The sequence below is a fragment of the Pinus tabuliformis genome, chromosome 7 (genome assembly GCF_031772625.1).
Source record: "Pinus tabuliformis cultivar Carrire ecotype Pingquan chromosome 7, CPIR1, whole genome shotgun sequence".
Taxonomy (NCBI): Eukaryota; Viridiplantae; Streptophyta; class Pinopsida; order Pinales; family Pinaceae; genus Pinus; species Pinus tabuliformis.
In genome coordinates, this window is record NC_142293.1 from 309,236,105 (window position 1) to 309,255,931 (window position 19,827).

At 39.3% G+C, this 19,827-nt stretch overlaps 1 pseudogene; it reads left to right on the forward strand.

Annotated features, from left to right (window-relative positions):
* Positions 1-437: 437 nt before the first annotated feature.
* The window catches only part of LOC149247108 (uncharacterized), an 82,721-nt pseudogene continuing 63,331 nt past the window's right edge, over positions 438-19,827 (forward strand).

A 19,827-nucleotide genomic window follows, 5' to 3' on the forward strand; every position in this document is an offset into this window, starting at 1 on the left:
AAGTATCATCCTTCAAGCCTTCAGCGAACAAGTCCCTAGATATTAAAGAAAAATTCAAAGAGATAAAAGCCAGAAATGAACTGTTAAGGGTCCAAGTCTACAATCAATATTTGAAGATGGCTCCTACCAATCAGAATAGGTTGATGTCAGGCTATGACATCAAGGAAGGCAAAATTTAGATGAGTTTCTTTAAGCCCAAAGTACAACAGCCTCAGTCAATTGCAGACTACCTCAAAACTGATTTTGAGGTCATGGCCAAGGACATTCACCCCCTAGATCATATTGAATTACATAAGCAGACAGGGGAGATGGTGTATTCCACCTTGACAAGTAAAGCCATGATGGCCCACATATTAGAAAATTCTTTTAACAATACCACTGCTCAACTACAATTAGAAAGAGCCTCCTCACAGGCTAAAGACAATAGAATCAAATCAATGGAGGAGTTGGTTATTGGATTAGGTCATAACCCTAAAGATGTAAAAGTTGTAGAGGCCTTGATAAAGAAAAAAGATGAAGACATAGCTACCTTAAGAAAGCAGTTAAAGTTGCCTCCGTCAAGGCATCCACAAACTGCTGAAGTTATTCAAAAGAAGTCTAAAGAAGAGCTTATGGACTTAGTCCTTAAGCTAAATGAACAATTGAAGGAGACTGAGCAGGAATTAGAAAAATCACTAAAGAGCAGGCAGAGTGAGTCGACCTCTCAGCCTCAAAATGTGATACCAGTGGTCTCCACAGCAGTTCCATCAACACTTGCAACAGCTCTTGCACCTAATGTCCCTCTGGTTATAGCTGAAACTATTCAAGCAACAGGTACAATAGGTACAGCACAGGCAGAAACTTCAGGTCAAAGCATAGAATAATTAATTAAGTCAATGGAGGAGATGAAACTCCAAGTTTCTGAACTCCAGAAGGTAAAGGAGAAATTTGTCACTTTAGAGCAGAAGTATGATGTTTCAAAAATTAATTTCGTTGAAGAAGTGAGGAAGAATAAAGGCTTAGCCCAACAAGTTAAAACATTGGAGAAGGACCTCACATTTGAAAAGCCTTTAACGGATATAAGAAAGATTCTATGGACCAACATCACTCAGTCAATAAATGATGTTTGGTCATCAATACAGATTATTTTTGAACAGATTGAACTGGTGAGAGTTGCTCTTCAAGAAATTCAGAAAACCAAGGAAGAGCTAGGAGGGAAGCCTGAGGAAGCTATCAGGCTGATAAACTTTTTGAACAGCAGGACCAGGCACCAGCTAGAAGAGTTGAATATAGAGGATAGAACTGGAACTATCCTAGAGATTAAGAAGGTCTTAACCAAAAGGTCTTTAATGCAGAACCTAGAAAGAAAATGCCAAAACATGCAGGATGATATAGATGAATTTATGGAAAAGTTTGGCATTTTACAGAGTAAAGGACTTCCCAGTCCTTTAGTTATTAATGATAAATTGATGAGGCATGAAGATTATGTCGACAAATTGGGTTAGTATGCAAATAACCAGGCCAGTTCATCAGCTAGTGCATCTGCACCCAAGGCACTACCTACAGGCAGAGTTCTCTATGACAATCTAGAGAACCTTTTTTATGTTGAGCATGAATTAAAACATTTGTTTCCAGTGCAGCCCAATTTTGTTAAATACACTGAGGCTAATGAAATCTTCAGGAAGCTACAAAGGACCAGGATACCAAGGGATGATTGGTGGTTAGATATGACAGAAATCATTTGTCTCTATTTTTATGTAACATATAGTTAGTCTTCCTAGATTATATCTCTCTCAGTTAAGAGATATTTTGTTGTAAATTTTTGTATAAGTACTTCCTCATTCAGAGTACTTAGGGTGGATTCTTAGACATTTCTGTAAACTTGTTATTTTGAAAAAGAAGTGCTATTGGAACAACTCTTGTATGGCTAGCTGGAAGCATTGAATAAAGCAAAGGACTTTCACAGGATTCATGTGCAAAACATTGGTCAAATAAGTATTCTATATCTCTTGTTTATTATTGTTTTTACTCTGTTTATTAATAATCATATGTGTTTTCATGAAATCTGAATGATAAATGAAATAATGATATCTCAGAAAGTGCTTTATTGCAATATGTTTTAAAAGGTTTATCTTTCTTAATGTTTTCTTCAAAACTATTATAGACAAGGAATTCTTAGTTGCTCCTTGTTTCTTAGTTTTTCATTGTGATCATTTAGTAAGAAATTCTTAACTGCTTTTTATTAGTGATCACCCACTTTCCCTCCCCTCGAAACTTGTTGAAGGATTCTTAACTGCCCTTCCTCCCTTTTGAGACCATTTCACCCTTTCCAGTTACCATTTGCCTCTTGTTTTGCTATCTTGCCCTTTGAAGCCCTCCTTTGCTGAATCAACCCAATCCGGTTAAGCCATCTTCAGTTGACTCCATAGCCCAATGGCTTGAAGTACTTTGTTTTACCCATCTGTTCCTGAATTCCACCACCAATCAAAATCAAAACCCCCAAGCTTTCATACCTAGCCTAATACCCTACTAAACAAAGCTAAATCATAAAGAGAGAGCCCTCTCTGAGTACAGATTGGCTAGATTCTGTACTTAAAAGTTGGTTTGTGGTTACCTCAGACCCCTTTCCTACTTCTGACAACTTCTAGGAAAATCTGAGTGATAACACATAGTACAAATCTAACCATGCGAGTGAATTTTTTCAAAGTCAAACATGGCAAAAACCACTTGATTATCGATCAATAATGTGAACCATTAACAAGTGTGGGAGAAACCACCAATAATGACAATAGTTCTCAAGGTACATCAGTACAATCTATGAAGTCGAACACTCATAGAGTCATTCAATTGAAGGCCAATGATGAGAACCCTTCATTGAAGGAGAAAAACTTGCCATTAAGGCATGTAGGCCTTAAGATCAACTTCCTAGATAATGAGCTAAAGTCGATTGGAAGCGACCCATCGTAGGAAAGCCTACAACACAAAACACAATGTCAAGTTTTGAAAATAGTTTGCAAGAACTGACTCAAGGATGGCCAACGCGATTGAAGGCTAAAATTTGCAAAGGAACTTGAACTGAGGTTGAACTTCTCTTGAACACATAACAACATGACAATTGACTTGGCAGCATTTGACTTAACGATAATACCCAAAACCATGAAGACTTTCAATGAGGTTCGATTAATTATAAGACAAATGGATTTCCAAACCCGAACATGAATGTGATGGAGTGTCATGTTCAAGAGTGACATGCTACCTTTAGAAATGAAATGTAAAATGGATACCTTTTCCCAATCCCCCCCCACCATTACTGGAAAGTACCTCTTTATTTTTTACAAGCTTGAGGAGGATAACATATGATTGGACTGTAAGCTCATCCTTTAGACGAGTCCATCGAAGTATTTTTAATGAACCCTAAGAAGGAATGGTTTGGTCACGTTATGATTAACGAATCCTATACTGTTTAGTTTTTACAAGTCCAATAAAGGAGTAACTCAATGTCATTTTCTTTTAAAGAGTTTGAAAAAGACACAAAAAGGAAACTCATTTAGTTCTTTTACTGTAAAATTTTAATGAGCCTGGAGAAAGTAAAGCTCAGTGTTTTTCAGTACTAGAGAGTCAAAATAAAAACATCAGTAGACTCAATAGACCATGTTTTATCAACGTATACATTTTCCGTAAATAGTCCTAGCCTATTCCGTAAAAGGGGTAAACTTATACTGAGTGGACGGTTGTTCATTTACTTTTACGAGTTCGAACAAACAAGTGCTCGACAATATTTTCATTTTTAAAGAGTCTAAAAAGGGCTTAAAAGAGGACTCTATGATTTTCGCTTTTTGTAATTTTTCAGGATCATGAAAAGTGATAAAAGTATGCTAATAGTCAAAATGAATTATTCTAGCTTTGTAACTTGTTCTGCACATTTACACTCAATAAATTATTATATTTGCTCAAAAAAAAAAAATTCCCTCCTAAAAGGTCTTGAATATAAAAAGTAATATTTATTTTTAGCTCAAAAACCCTTATAAAGGTGGAAAAAGTAAATTATTTTTTACCATTTGCATTTTTACCGTTTGAGAGCAGAAAAATGAGCTTTTCACTACCAAATTTCCAGGACTGATTCCGAGCCAATTGGTGGAAAAAATCACAAACCGCTTCCTCCAGGTAGAAGATATATTCCTAACTTAGCTTTTCATCCATTCAAATTTCCATTTTAAGCTTTCAGTCAATTTTTTGGGGCAAGGATTTATCAAAAAATGTGCTCTTGGCCCTGCGCTGATTTCCTTCAATCGGGATTGCGCAGGTAGATAAAATTTTCCATATGGAAAGTTGCGGCCTACGCGGATGCCTTCCAGAAAATCCGCGCAGCTGCGCCCTGTTTGTAAAACAACGACAGCGCATGCGACGAGGGTTTTAAAAATGAAAGATTTGGACCCCTAAAAAATATGAGATTGACCTTAAAAATGATTCTAAACTCTTTTAAACGGTCATTTTAAGTTAATTGATTGCTCAAAATGGGTTGGAGGGTAAGAGAGCATGAAGCCAATGACTTGGAAACTTTGGAAGATCCAACTACCATTCAGGCACTAAGAACTTATGACCTCTTGAAATATTGGGTCATTCCTGGGATGAAAGCTCAAGTATATTTGATGACATGGTTGGTAAGAACCCAAAATTTCCAAGATGGTAACACAATGATTGGATATCATCGTGTTACCATTGACGATGATGACATCTATTTCTTGAATGAGCTCTCTCGTTGAGGAGTCGATATTTCATTATTTGGACAGAGGATAGGAGGAGATACTACTGATGGGTATATACCACACTTTTGTAGAGGTGCACCACCCAAGGATGGTAGAATTGATATTCAGACCATCAAGCTCTAGCCCATGAGGACAATTAATTTCAATGTTAGCATGTTGTGTGGCCGTGCTGCCCTTCATTTAGCCACACGGGCACAGATGCAGATTGTCGTGGAATGTTGGGAATCCACAGTGTTCAATTGGTGCGAGGCAGTGGTTATAATCATGAAGGGGTAGCTGACTAGATGCAAGAATGGGAAACTGAAGAACTTTGGTTATGGCGCCATTCTTATTGATTTCACCCTAGAGAGGATTCCTCTTCTCTGACCACAACAAATTCTAGCAGATGAGGGGGATCCTAGGGATCCGCGTATGCTGAGGTGGGTTGCACTGATGGCACATCATGGAGGCGTTGGACCAGTAGTGAGGTATACTCTTGAGTTTTTTGACTGGTTAGGCCAGTAGATCATTTCGATCGAGGACTTCCCATATGCCGAGATGGACTACAGAGGTGATCCCGGTATCCCACTTCCAACCGGACCTTAGTGGGGTGACCTAGGTGAGAATTTCTCATTTTGACATGTTTTTAATTTTTATATGTTTTTTTATATTCAAAGGTTAATTATCTGAAATGCATGTGCAAATGTGGGTCTAAATCAACTAGCAGGGCTAAGGTGATTCACCAGACGAGGTGAGCAGCCTATAGCAGCTGCGACAACTAATCCAAAGGCAGTAGAGATTTTGACAGAGATGGAACACAACCTAGAGAGGTTGACTTTGGATATCCCAGAGACTAGGATGAATGACATTCCTCTTTGATATCAGAGACATGTAGTTGGGGTTCCAGGGCCACTTAGACAATTACTGCGTTGAGTTGCTCGTGCTATTGTTTGCTATCATGAGCATCATCATGCTTAGTTGTTTTAGTTTCTAGGACCACATTTTTTATTTTTGGTGCCACCATATTCATAAAATAAATGCCACTGGGCCTTATATCCTTGGATGACATATTTTGTAGACACAATTCTATGCAAACTCTATTTTAATGAAAAAAATACCACTTTTGCCTACATTTTATCTTGATTAAAATGTTAATGAATATTGTTTTAATTTAAAAATGTTTCAAATGTATATTTAACACATGATTAGCCAATGCATCTGTTAATGTGTTTAAATATCTTGGAATGTGTTGATATTCGATATAATCAAATTTCCTTTCCAAAAGATGGACCCATAAAAACATTCTTAACATTGTTGGACTTCTTATTGCATAGACATTGTTTAAATGTAATGCTACAAGTTGTGAATATCTAACCTAACGATCAAACACTGAATACCAAATGTGATGGGATCAGATAATAGCTCAATGACTGCGCTATATCTTGCTATGTTATTTGTTGTTTTACCGAGGCATATTCCATGAATAAAGACTAGCTCATCACTGGGTGAATAGATAACCCAGGCCGCAGAAGATAAATTCCGAGTACTACGACTAGCACCATCAGCAAAGCCAATGTAAGTCTGAGGGAACGTTGACATCTGCAAATTAAGTGAAAAACAAGATAAGCAGGAGTAGTAGAAAATGTAAAAAACATTAACTATCGCACACACCTAAAAAATGGTAAATAATGTACAAATCTCCACTAAAATTTTATGCATAATATTTCTTTAGGTAAAGACCATTTCTGGGCTTTCCTAAAGGAATACCATTGTAATCAACTAGCTCATAGGATCCTTTAGCTAATACACATTTTATGATGTAAGGGCCATGCCACATGGGTTCGAACTTTCCCGCACCTAACTTGTCATGAGCTTGATCATAAACCAAGACTAGGTCACCTTTTGAATATGAACGAGGATTTATGTTTTGATCGAATTGAGATTTAACTCATTGTTTGCGAGCTTCATTAGCCAATGTAGCATCACGAAGATTTTCATTTAAATGTGCTAAATGTATAAAACATTCTTCATCTGTAGAGGTAGCAGGCAGTAATTCGATAACCAGTTTCAGAGATGGGATTTCACATTCAGTGGGAAATATTGCTTCCAAACCATAAACAAGTTGGAAAGGAGTAAGACATATCGATGTTTTTTCAGTAGTATGGTAAGCCCACAACACTAAAAGGAGCATGGAATTCCAGTTTCCTTTATGAATACCAACTATCCATTTAATCATATTGGTTAAAACTTTGTTGTCGGCTTCGACTTGACCATTAACTTGCGAATAGTAAGGAGTAGAGCTATCATGGCGTAGGCCAAGCTATGCTGGTTCAACCATCATAAAGTAATGAAAATGACTACCATGGTCCATAACAATAGCTTGTGGGATGCCAAACTGAGCAATTACATGATTGAAAATCAAAACTATTGCAGTTTCGTCGTCGTCCTTATATGTATGCATCACCTCGACCCATTTCGTAAAGTAATCGTTTGCAAGGATAATATACCCCTACCCCCCGACTGAGTGAGGGTTACAGGTGACGAAATCGATGCCCCTTTTCTCAAAAGGACCAACAGCTGTGATAGGGTGAAGAGGAGCTAGAGGTGTTTGCATTTTGTGATCTTAGATTTGGCAATTATGGAATTTGTGGACTGCAATAATGCAAACTTTAAACATTGAAGGCCAAAAATAACTAGCACATAATATCTTTTGGGCAGTAGCATACCCATACATATGACCACCGCATGCTCCAGAATGGTAGTGATTTAATGCCTTTTCAACCTCTTGGAGAGAACAACGCCGAAATATAGAATCAGTATTGCGACAGTAAATAATGTCACCAACAATATTGTATTGTTGGGATTGTTATCATATTCGATGATGATCAGTTTTAGATAAGTTAGACCTAAAAGTTTGGGTTTGGACTCTGGAGATATATAATTATATCTCCATACCATGAATCTGACGTACTAATAAGAAAGAGAGATTCATTAGGAAAGGAATCTTTTGCTACAGTTTCTATATTAGTATGAGGAAAGTCACACAATAGTTTGGTGAAAACCAAAGATTTCTTTGATTTAGATCTTTCAAATTATAATCAAACTCTTGTAATATAACTATCCATTTGGAGTATTTCCCCCCTAGCAATTTCTTAGTAAGAATGTACATCAGAGGGTTGCAATCCGAAATGATAGTTGTTTTTTGGAAAAGTATATAGTGACGAAATTGTTGAACAACTTGAACAACTACCAATACTAGCTTCTCCACATGTGCGTATTTAATCTCAATTTTAGTGAGATTTCTACTCAAATAATAAATCACATGTTCGCTACTAGAATAATCCTCTTGGACTAACACCATGCCAATAGTGGCATCGGATGCAGCTAGGTACAAAAAGTAATCTCGATGATAATAAGGTGGATGCAATAACGGTGCATTGGTCAATGCATGTTTTAATGCATCAAAAGCTTTATCAACAAGCTCATCCCAGAAAAATGGAATGCCCTTTTTCAATAGTCGAGTAAAACCTTGGGTTAGTTTGGCATAATTGTGGATGAATCTACACAAAAAATTTGCTTTCCCTTGCAAACTCTGGAGTTATGGAAGGCTAGAAGGAGCAGGAAAATTTAGAATTGCCTCTACCTTAAGGGGGTCAACATGAATGCCCTCTTTCGACACAATGAAACCTAGAAGCCAACCTAATTGTACGTAAAAATAACATTCGTACGGATTCAAGCGAATATTGTAATTCCTGCACCTAATGAAAATTGCTTTTAAGTGCAATGGGTGATCTTTCCTTTTCATTGAATGAGATGGCAGGTCATCTAAATAAGGCTGAAAAATATGCTTGATATCATGGAATGCATAAGACATTGCTCGCTGAAAAGTTGCACCAATATTTTTTAGACCAAATGGGAGTTTGCGATAAGCAAAAGTCTCCCATGGGCATATAAACGCGGTTTTATACTTGATCGACAGGGAGTATGTTTATCTGATTGTAGCTGGAAAATCCATCCATGAATGAAATTTTTTTATTCCCGGCACAGTCATCAACAATTTGGTCGATACACGAAGTTGGATAATTATCTTTGGGATAAGATTTATTGATATCTCTGTAATCAACACATACTCGAATAGTTCATTGTTTCTTATTAACAGGTACAATGTTTGATACCCAATAAGTCAAAGGAACGGGGTAAATGAATCCTGATTTCAACAGTTTTTCAACCTCAATTTTGATAGCGGAAACTTTTCATGGATGTATAGGACGTAATCGTTGTCTAACAGGCTTAGCATCCAGATAAGTTTTTATCTCATGTACAACTATGCTAGGGTCAATTCCTAGCATTTCTTCATATGACCAGGCAAAGATGTCGCGAAAATTCCTGAAATAGGGCTTTATAAGTTTGAATCTCTTCTAAAGAAAAAGAAGCTCCTATGTGAATATTTTTATTTATCCTTGGTTTCACTGAGATGTCTATAGGTATCATTGCCGATATGTTCCCTAAATTTTGTTCCAAATCAAAAGAGAGGGTAGATATTGGACATTAAGGATCACTAAGAGTGTCAGATGAAAACATAAATGAGAAATTATTCTCAATTTTGTCAAAAGATGGAAAGAAGGTTGAACGATGATGAGTATCATCCCATGGCATTTCGTCCAAGGCCATAACTTCCATAATCCCTTCCGTTAAAAATTTCGTGTTAAAAGGATCAGGCATATAGATTGGTTCCATGCACGACAAATGAGAGTATTCATCAATAACCGTATTCATTTGATTATTTTCAGATGTTGATAAGTTGGAAAAAGACTAAATTGCCTCATAAGCCAAATCAAAAGGTCTACGAGGAATCTCACTGCCATATAAGACTAATTCTGACTCTGAAGATACTTTCCACGGATCACCCAATTCGAAAGTACTTGATGTAATCATGTTAATTTGGGCATCATTATGAGGGAAATTGGGTGGAGGAAATGCAAAATTTCCCATCAAAGATGAGTCTTTGAGAAGACTAACACCAACTTCTTCATACATAGTCATTGATTTTCCAACAAAAGGCACACTATCAGTGGAATTAGAATTTGAGGCATAGTAGGACAATTGATCTACCTTCACAATTCTTCCTTTACGAAGAAACATGATCATCCTAAAATATGTCAAGACTACTGCCACCATGGCATAAGTCCAACTCCAACCAAGCAAAAGGTTATTGTCAAGTTGAGAATCAACAACCTCAACTTCTATTGTAACCATTTTACCCTCTAATTCGATTGGTAAATCACTTAAAATACCGCAAGGACGAAAACTTCTTCCATCAAAGGCATTCAAAGTTGTGGGATATTGATTGATTATTGGAAAACCTAAATCTCTCCAACTGGAAATGGAAATAATACATGTCGACACTCCTTCATCAATCACTGTTCGAAAAACTCGTCAAGTTTTGACATCAACTAGTATCTAGAAAGCTAGTTGGTGTGGGAGACATGGGACACGATACTCCAGATAAAAAACAATCAAATTAGAGTCATGAGGATCTACTACGCCAATTGCTGATAATAATAACTTCCTTTGTGCTAGACAAGTCTGTAGAACTTCAAGAGTCGACATTGGCAAAGGTGACATAGCCAAATCTTCGACGATGTTATAGTTTTGTGAACCCCTAGCATGAGGGTTAAAGGCTGACTTTCGAAGCATACCCTTAGGAGGCAGACAAATTATCATATCAAGGTTTGGTTTTTCAACATGTAATGGTTCATAAGGAGGAGTAGATGTTGGAGCTTGACCAACTGGATTTGAGTAATCTCCATCTTCAACATGACTCTTTGATGAATAATCTTTGGATCTCATTGCTCCCATAACTTTGGAAGACATGATCATGAGATCTGTCGATGTGGATGAGGAGGATTGGTTATGAGAAACCATTTTATTGTCTTGAGGAGGAAAGGGGTCCTTCAAAACAACAAGAGTGTGTGAAACTTTGATAAATTTAGAAACTTCAGCGTGATGTGGGCACTCCTTGGTGTAATGATCTTTATTACAAATTAGGAAAGGATAACGAGGTTTCTTCTTTTCATCAAAGGGTTCGTTCTTGTTTGATTTATCAATAGAATGAGTGTATTATTTAGCTTTTCCTTTTCCATTTTTCTTACTTCCATATTTCTTACCTTTGTTGGTAGATGATTCTACGACGTTAATTTCCAAAGTAATTTCGGGAGAAGGATCTTCTTCAGGTGAATTAGATAGAGCCAAAATCTGAGTTTTCTTAGAATTCTTCTTTTTATTCTTAGATTTTTGGCTCACAAAACCAATCATACCATTAGCGACATGTGATCATGTAAGGGCTGGATTAGTTTGACCAGGGTGGGGTAAATCTGGGATCTTTTCATACAAAGTACCAGACTAAGTATAAACAAGATCAAGGTATTGATCACGAGCAATTACTTGCTCCTCAGTTACAACACCTCCTTTGGAAACATCTTCAGTTATTACTATTAAAAGATATTTTATGAACCATTTGGCGAAAATCTGGTATGGAATGTAAACTTTAACCAAACAACGTCATTATCTCCATTCATGAATGTGATCTGTAATATGGGTTGACGTTGACTATTTTAAAGAGGTTAAAATTTCAGTTTCGTTATCATATCGAATGAGTAACTGGAAATGTGTCAGAAAGGCTATAGCAAGGGTGTTAAATGTACTGAAGGAAGCTCGTGGAAATTCTACATACCATTTGGATGTCGAACCAATTAAGGTTTGTTGAAAAAGTAGTAATCTAATAGAATCGTCGATTAATGAGTTTGATGTGCACCAAAGATGATATGTCATAACATGGTTTTATGGGTCTTCGCCCAACTTGCCTTCAAACTTAATGATGTCATTGGGAAACTTAGAATGAATCGCTGGCCAAAACAGTAAATAAAGAAGAAGATCATTAGTTAACCGAGAGAGGTCAGGAAAATACAAAGTTGCAATGAAAGGAAACTGGTGGTTATGATCCTGATGTGCATACTGATAACCCTGAGGGATGAGTTTTGTACCGGGAGGAGGATATCCAAGATATCCTGGAAAAACTTGAGCAATTGGAATCTGCATACCTCCTAGATATCCAGGATGAGCCATACCGTATTGCAGTTGCATAGGTACTTGAAATGTATGACCTGGGTATGGTTGATTCTGAAACGGAGGACTCTGACCCATTTGACCTTGAATGAACTATCCTTGAAAGGGTTGATTTTGCAAAGGTTGACCTTGGAGAAATTGAGTTTGAAAAGGTGGACCTTGAACAAACTGACTCTAGGGTTGACCTTGTAAAGGTTTCCCTTGAAACGACACTTGCATATATGGAAAATTAGGTTGTACAACAGGTATTTGGGGTATGGACTGAATTGTAGGAACAATTTGAATACTAGATACCTGAGGGATAGAATGAACAAGTGGTTGCATCGTTACTTGTGATGTAATTGGGACAGTTACTTGCAATAATCCTGGAATAGGAGTTTTAGTTGAACCTAAACCTAGGTTCTGAATAGTTGTTGGTACAACAGACTGAACCGATGTTTGAGGAGTACTCGGGACAAGATGCTGGAGTGATTGTTGGGTAGGTTTTGATGGATTAACTTGGGAAGTTGGTTGGACTTGAAAAGGTAATTGTTGTATAGGTTGTCCAATAGGTTGAACAAGTTGATACATGGGAACTTGAGAAGCAAATGGAATTGACTGTTGATTTAACAAAGGGTTTGATGGGCGTCATTATTGCAGCAAGGATGTTGCAACTCCTAGGCTACCAGCTTTACTTATCAACCCAAGGTTCGTACAAACTTGGAGGTGACAATGCTATATGCACAAGTAGAAGTGAAGGTCCTGCCTGTTGTCACTTGTTCATCTGGCAAGAGACCCTAGGGGTTCCAAGCCAGACTTCTATAGAGTCAGAAGAAGCTTGATTCTTTGATGGAAGAAGAGAAAATCTATTCTAAGAGAGCTACTCTACTGCAATAATGAAGAAAACAACATGTAATGCTAAATCACACCATATCCTAATTAACCATTTAAACAACTAAACTAAGAAGAATTGTTAAATCAACACTAACCTAATGTTGCTATCTAAGTTACAGAAGTAAAGAGCATCAAACCAAACTAATGTGTAAGCAAGGAAACTAAACTAAGTCTGTTTTCATGTTTTTGGTGTTTTGGTAAAATCAAGCATGCAAGGAGTCAAGCGGAAGAGCAAGCGAAGATCAAAATCAATGAAAGGAGGATGTAACGAAGAAAAAGTGCATAGGAACCATTGGATCGATCAACAAATAGTAAGAATGGAAGATGAGCGACAGAGATCTTATCATAGGGGATTGCGTGAATAGACAGATGGATCGATCAACGAACATGATGAATGGAAGATGAGCGGCAGAGATCTTATCCCGGGAGGTTAAGTCAAGAGATGGACGAACAAGACTAATTGGAAGATGAATGGTAGAGATCTTATCACGGGAGGTGATGAGCCCCAAAAATGGGTAACTTATTGGGCTCATTTTGCCTACTGTTCTTCATCAATCCACCATTTTTCATAGTTTATGCATGTTTTTTGAGTATATTTATGTATTTGAACGAATGAGGGTGGTCACTTTACCAAGAAGGCTAATACGTGGTTATTTCAGGTTTTTTGGACAAATTTTGGAACAAGGCCAAGCAATTATGAGCCAGATGACAGCCAAGCATGAAGGAACAAGGGTGAGGATTCGTAGGAAGGGTGTCTCTTGCATTAAATGGCCCTTCCTCGAAATCTCCACCCTCAACTCGGAGCTCAGCAGGCCACCAAAACGAATCCTAAAGGCAACCGAGCAGCTTTGTGAAAAGTGACTGTTTACTCGCAGTTTGAATAGTCGAGCCCCTTGAGTTAAGGAGCGTTGTTGAGGACCATCGTAGTGCATAAATAGGAAGGCTTTCAGCCTTCGTAGGTTACTTTTTTAACTGTTGGGTTTGCACTATAGTGCTGTCATTGTCTCAGCTCATTTTCGTAGCTGCTGCTGTATAACTTTCTTGTGACATGATTATTTTTTAGTAATGAAGAGCAGCTTTATTTGGCATCAGTTCTGAGTTTTTTTCTTAGGAGCCTATAGCTCTTGGGGTTGGGCCCAACCCAAGTGCCAAGGCTTCCTTTGTGTACTGTTATTTGTCTTTTATGTCTTTGCAAAATAATTTCTGTTAAGTAGATTAAAATCTCGCTGGTTACCTAGGTCATTGTTGATTATTAGAAAGGATTTTTATGTTCAGATCGAGTTGATAGGTTAATAACAGGGAAGATATTCAGAAAAAGTCCATCAAGCACCTCTAATCTCACCTCTCCCTCAGTGGGATCGTGAGCTGGGACAAAGGTGACCTTGCTGCCAAAAAAAACACTGTCTTTGCCTCACCATGCAATCATTAGTGTTAGATTCTCATTTGCAGGAATTGATACCAGTTGTGGTTATGTGTTCAGGTTCATGATTGCTTAGTTTTCATAGCTATTTCACGTGATTTCATTGCAAATAAACTTCTGTTCATTTCCCTTGCTGTTACTTAGGCCAGATTAGAGTAAAGTAGCTAGGTCATTGGTTTTCCAAGTCATTGTTTGTTCAGTTTGAGAAATAACTTGCAGAGCACCTATAATACCTCTCCATCTATGCGTACTCCATCAATCCCATCTGTTCCATCCCCTAACTTTGATTCTTGCCTCACATTTGCTACGTTCCCTCACTTTGACCTAGTTTCCATATTTTGTGCAACATTGCTCCACTCCTCCTTGAACAAATCCAGTCATCCTCATCACTCCTCAGCTCCATCCACCAAGTCCTGGACCTCCTCACACCCTTATCATACCCCCATACTCACTTCTCCACCTTTCTCTCTCCATCCACCCTCCAAAATCCAATTTTTGAACATCTTGTAGAAAATACAGAACATCCTGTAGAACCCCTGTAGACTTCCTGTAGAAGCTCACAAAAGCGGTTTCTTGATAGCCAAACTCTGTGAAACTCTCTGGAAGGGTGCTAGGGACCCCTTAGGCCCTCTTCCAACCTTTCCAACCTCCTGCAAGCATTTCCTCTCACCAATCCACCTCTGCACAGTAAAAAACCAGTGAAAGCACATGCGTGACAATTCTGACACTTTACTAAAAAAAATACAAAAAGATTTCTTTATTTCTTTATTTATTTATTATTATTATTATTATTATTATTATTTCAGATTTTACTGTAGAAGTAGCTTAGACACATGAATTTCACCTTCTTAGCAGTCAATGGCATCTCCTTCAGTAGCTCTCGTCCTCTTTCCTGCATTAGTAAGATTAGCTGGTAAAATTAGGGTTTGCGTTTCCTTTTAGCTTTTCAGTTTCTTTCTGCAAGTATATTAGCCTCCTTTGAGTTAGCTTCCATCCATCAGTTAGAAAGCTTCTTCTCAGAGCTCATAGAAGTTGGCTTAAGTTCCTAGCGGACTTGTGCCAGCTGACCAAGTGACAGCTGCGGCAAGAGCTAGTACTTGTGCATACAGCACCGTCGCTTCCAAGTTTGTTACGAACTACCGGATTGATAAGAGTAAAGAAGGGAGTCCTAGGAGTTGCAGCATTATTGCTGCAATACTAGAGCACACCATCTTTTTGGCACCGTTGTTGGGGAAGCGTAAGAGTATTTGTGATTGCTGCTTTTCTTCTATTTTTCTACTCCAACCTTCTGCTAAGTAGTTTATTTCAGTTCCATTCTGTAATTTCATTTCTACAAAAGTAGATTAGACATTTCCTGCTTTCATAGATTAGCCTTTCAATTCCGCAATTTCAATTCTGCAAGCGTAGAATAGCATTTCAATTCTGCAAGCATAGAATAGCATTTCAATTCTGCAAGTGTAGATTAGCATTTCAATTCCGTAGTTTCATTTGAGCAAAATAGATTAGTCCTTTCCTGGTTTCATTTCAATTCCACATTTTCATTTCCACAAGATAGATTTTAGTTAGTTGCAATTCCATCTGTTTCAGTTTCGCAGGTACAATCAGAAAAAGAAAAAGAAAAAGCAAAAGCAACAAAAAATCTTTTCATGCCTCGTAGGAACATAGATAATACCAGAAAATGCCTACCCAACACCCCCACCACATCACTAAGTCACCCTTCTCTCTTCTTTGGTGGCAGTGATCTAGAAGAACCTATAGGTGAACCTCCTAAGATATACGAAGATCCTATAACAAAAGAAAAGCAAGAAAACATTCCTTTTGAGACCATGGCTGAAAACAGAAACGGTAGAGAGGATGATGAGAGAATAGAAGGTGCCTTCCCCATCTGAGAGACCAATGGGGACATGAAAATGAAAAACATAAGTCCCTCAGCCTTACCTCACTTCCATGGATTGACTACTGAAGACCTTGATACCTTCCTGTTTGAGTTTGACGTGCTTTGTCGAACTTATGACTATGCTAAGGACGAGAAAAAGTTGAAACTCTTTCCTTCTACCCTCAAGGACGCAACACTATGCTGGTTCATGGGGTTACCTGGAAACAGTATCACCACTTGGGCTCAGATGCAGCAAGCCTTTAACAACAAATACCGGGACTACTGTAGGTCCAAGGAAACAAAGGGAGAAATCTTCCGGATGACCATGGGAAATGATGAGTCTTTAGAAGAGTACAAGTAGAGGTTCCAACTTAGTTATAAATGGGCCAAGTGCACACTTGACCCTGAATCTCTGAAGCTAGTTCTGCTCCGAGGAGTCCCTGAAGACCTTCTAGATACCCTTCATTTGCTAGCTGGAGGGGACATCTACCAACTACCTTATGAGGACATAAAGACTGTGTTTAGAAACCATTATAGGGTAGCCCGGAAAAGAGGTAGGGGGAATCTGCTTTCAGCTAGTGCCTCCTTCTCCAAGCATGAGTTTGCTAATCAGATGGAAGACCTCAAAAGTGAGATGAGACAGGCCATTGCCATGCAACTTGATACTTTCCGAATCCAACAAAAGAAAGAGGAAGCTGAGAGGGCTTTGGACATTTTCTGTCCCAGATGTACAACGAAGCACCCTAAGAATGAGTGTCCATTGCACTCAGTAGAGGTATGTTTCATTTGTGAGGAATACCACCCCACAAACCAATGCCCAACCTTACCCAGATTTAAAGCCATGTACCAAGGGACTGAGGCAACCACTGAACCTCTCTACTTCCTCAACCAAAGGAGGCCGCATGGGCCCAGGCCTTACCAACAGGGGATGCAAGGGACATCCCAAGCTTATTATAGCCCCAACCAATCTACTCACATACCTTCTTGGGGCCCCCATGCTCATCCTTCCTGGTCTGCACCTCCTCCGTGGTCTTATCCATCTCAATACCATACTCAACCCACTGCTCATTCGTTTCACTCACATGTCCAGCCACAACCTCAGTGGAATGCACCTCAACTAGGGTGGAGGCCCCAATACAACTCTCCTCCCACCATTCTACCTCCACCACCGGCTCAACCACAACCATTACCTCTTGCTCCTCCAAGACAACCCCAGATGCCTGCTCAACCAAACCCGAACCCCAACAACAGACAGGCCCAGCAGGTATACACTGGGGAGACAACATGCCCTACCTATGTTGTGGAGATCCAGGAGATCAACCTACGATCTGGGAAGGTCCTTCTAGATCGCCAACCTCCTCCCCCGGAGGATGAGGAAGAGAAACAGGGAAGTGAACCCAAAGCCATTCCACCCTTTCCTGAGCGACTAATAGTAACCATGCAACCAAACCCAGAGGAGACTGAACTTCTGGGAGAACTTAAACAGTTGTGTGTGAAAATACCACTTCTCCAGGCCATAAAAGATGTACCAATATACAAAAACTTGATCAAGGAGAAGTGTTTCAGGCACCCAGGCAGGCGAAAGAGAGATGCCTCGACTATCAATTTCATAGGACAACTATCTGATCTAATGTTGGGACAGGTAATATGTCCAAAATATTTAGACCCTGGGAGTCCTGTAGTTGATGTCCACATCAATGGCACCATAATCCCCCATACCTTGATTGATCTAGGGGCTGCCATTAATGTGATGACCAGGGACACTATGCTTAAACTCAACCTTTAGATTTCCTTAAGGAAGACCTTGACAGTACTGCAGTTAGCAGACCACTCCACCGTGACTCCCGAGGGGATTGTGGAAGACGTCTTGGTCTCTGTTGACTCTTGGGAGTACCCTGCGGACTTCTTGGTCCTTCAGCCAAAGTCAAAGCTCACTGGATACCCCCTCATTTTGGGAAGGCCTTGGTTAGCTACTGCGGATGCTTACACCAGTTGTTAAGCTGGAAGCATGACCATCAAGAATGGGCCTATGTCCAAACAGCTAGTCCTATACCCTCCTACCCAACCTCTGTTAGAACATGACTTACCACTCTGGTTGGAAGAGGGAGATGAGGATGAGGTTGGGAGGCCCTTAAACCGAGGATGACTTGATTGAGAATTTGATTCAAAATCCACCTCTCAGTGCACTGTCCTTAGAGGAGTTGGTGGAAGGTACCCAATCCAGCACTTTAGTGGACCTATGTGTGACTGATTCGACCTCTCCCAGAGTTAAGAATGTGGAATTTGGCCCCGAAAGAACCCTAAAGATCAGCTCCTCCCTATCTCCCTCCCAGGAGAAGGAGCTGTGTAGCCTACTGAACAATCATATGGATGCTTTCGCTTGGAGCTATAAGGAGATGAAAGGAGTCCACCCTTCGGTCTGTACCCATCACATTTACATTAAAGAAGATTGTAAACCAGTCATGCAGCCTGAGAGGAGAATGAATCCAGCCCTTAAAGACATCGTCAAAGAAGAATTGCAAAAATTGTTGGATGCAGGATTCATCTACCCGATCTCCCACAGTGAATGGGTCTCACCTCTAGTGCTTTGTGCCCAAGAAAAACGGGAAGTGGAGAATCTGTGTAGATTACCGAGAACTTAACAAAGCTACCAAGAAAGACCATTTCCCTTTGCCTTTCATAGATCAGGTGTTGGATGGACTGGCAGGGAAGAAGTTCTTCTCTTTCCTAGATGGGTTCAATGGGTATAATCAAATCCAAATCAGCCCAGAGGACCAAGATAAGACCACCTTCACTTGTCCATGGGGTACCTTTGCTTACCGAGTCCTTCCCTTTGGGCTATGCAACGCTCCTGCTACTTTCCAGAAAGTAGTATTGGGCATATTTTCTGAGTTGGTCCACGATTCGGTAGAAATCTATATGGATGACTTTACTCCTTATGGGTCCAACTTCCAAGAAGCATTGACTAACCTGGGAAAAGTTTTGACCAAGTGCATTGAGATGAACCTATCCCTCAGTCCCGAAAAATCTGAATTCCTGATGATTGAAGGGACTGTGCTAGGTCATACAATTTCTCAGCAAGGATTACAGGTGGATCCTAACAAGATTGCTATCATCCAAAAGGTCCCACCTCCTCAAAAGGTAAGAGATGTTCAGAGTTTCCTAGGCTTAGCAGGATATTATAGAAGATTCATTAAAGATTTCAGTAAGCTAGCCTCGCCATTGTTTGGCCTCTTAGGGAAAGATGTTGAGTTTAAATGGACCGACGACTGTCAAGGGGCTCTGGATGAGTTGAAAGATAAGCTGGTGTTCGCCCCGATCTTGAGAGGTCCAAACTGGGCCCTACCTTTCCACATCCACACTGATGCCTCGAACAAAGCCATAGGGGCAGCCTTAGGACAAGTTGAGGAGAAACTACCATATGCCATATACTTCGTCAGCAAAAACCTGTCCAAGGCAGAGATGAACTATACTGTAACCGAGAAAGAATTCCTGGCTGTAGTCCATTCCCTAAACAAGTTCAGACACTACATCACTGGTTATCAAACATTTGTACACACTGATCATGCTGCGATTAGATATTTAATGAATAAACCTGATGTAAATGCTCGTATCATTAGATGGTTACTTTTGTTGCAGTAATTTGATTTGACTATTGTCGACAAGCCATGTAAGGAAAATGTTGTTGCTGACTTCTTGTCTAGATTGGATTTGCCTGCAGGTGAAGAAGGAACAGTGGATGACCAGATGTCAGATGAACACCTGTTTGCTATCTCAGTACTCTCTCCATGGTTTTCTGATATAGCAAA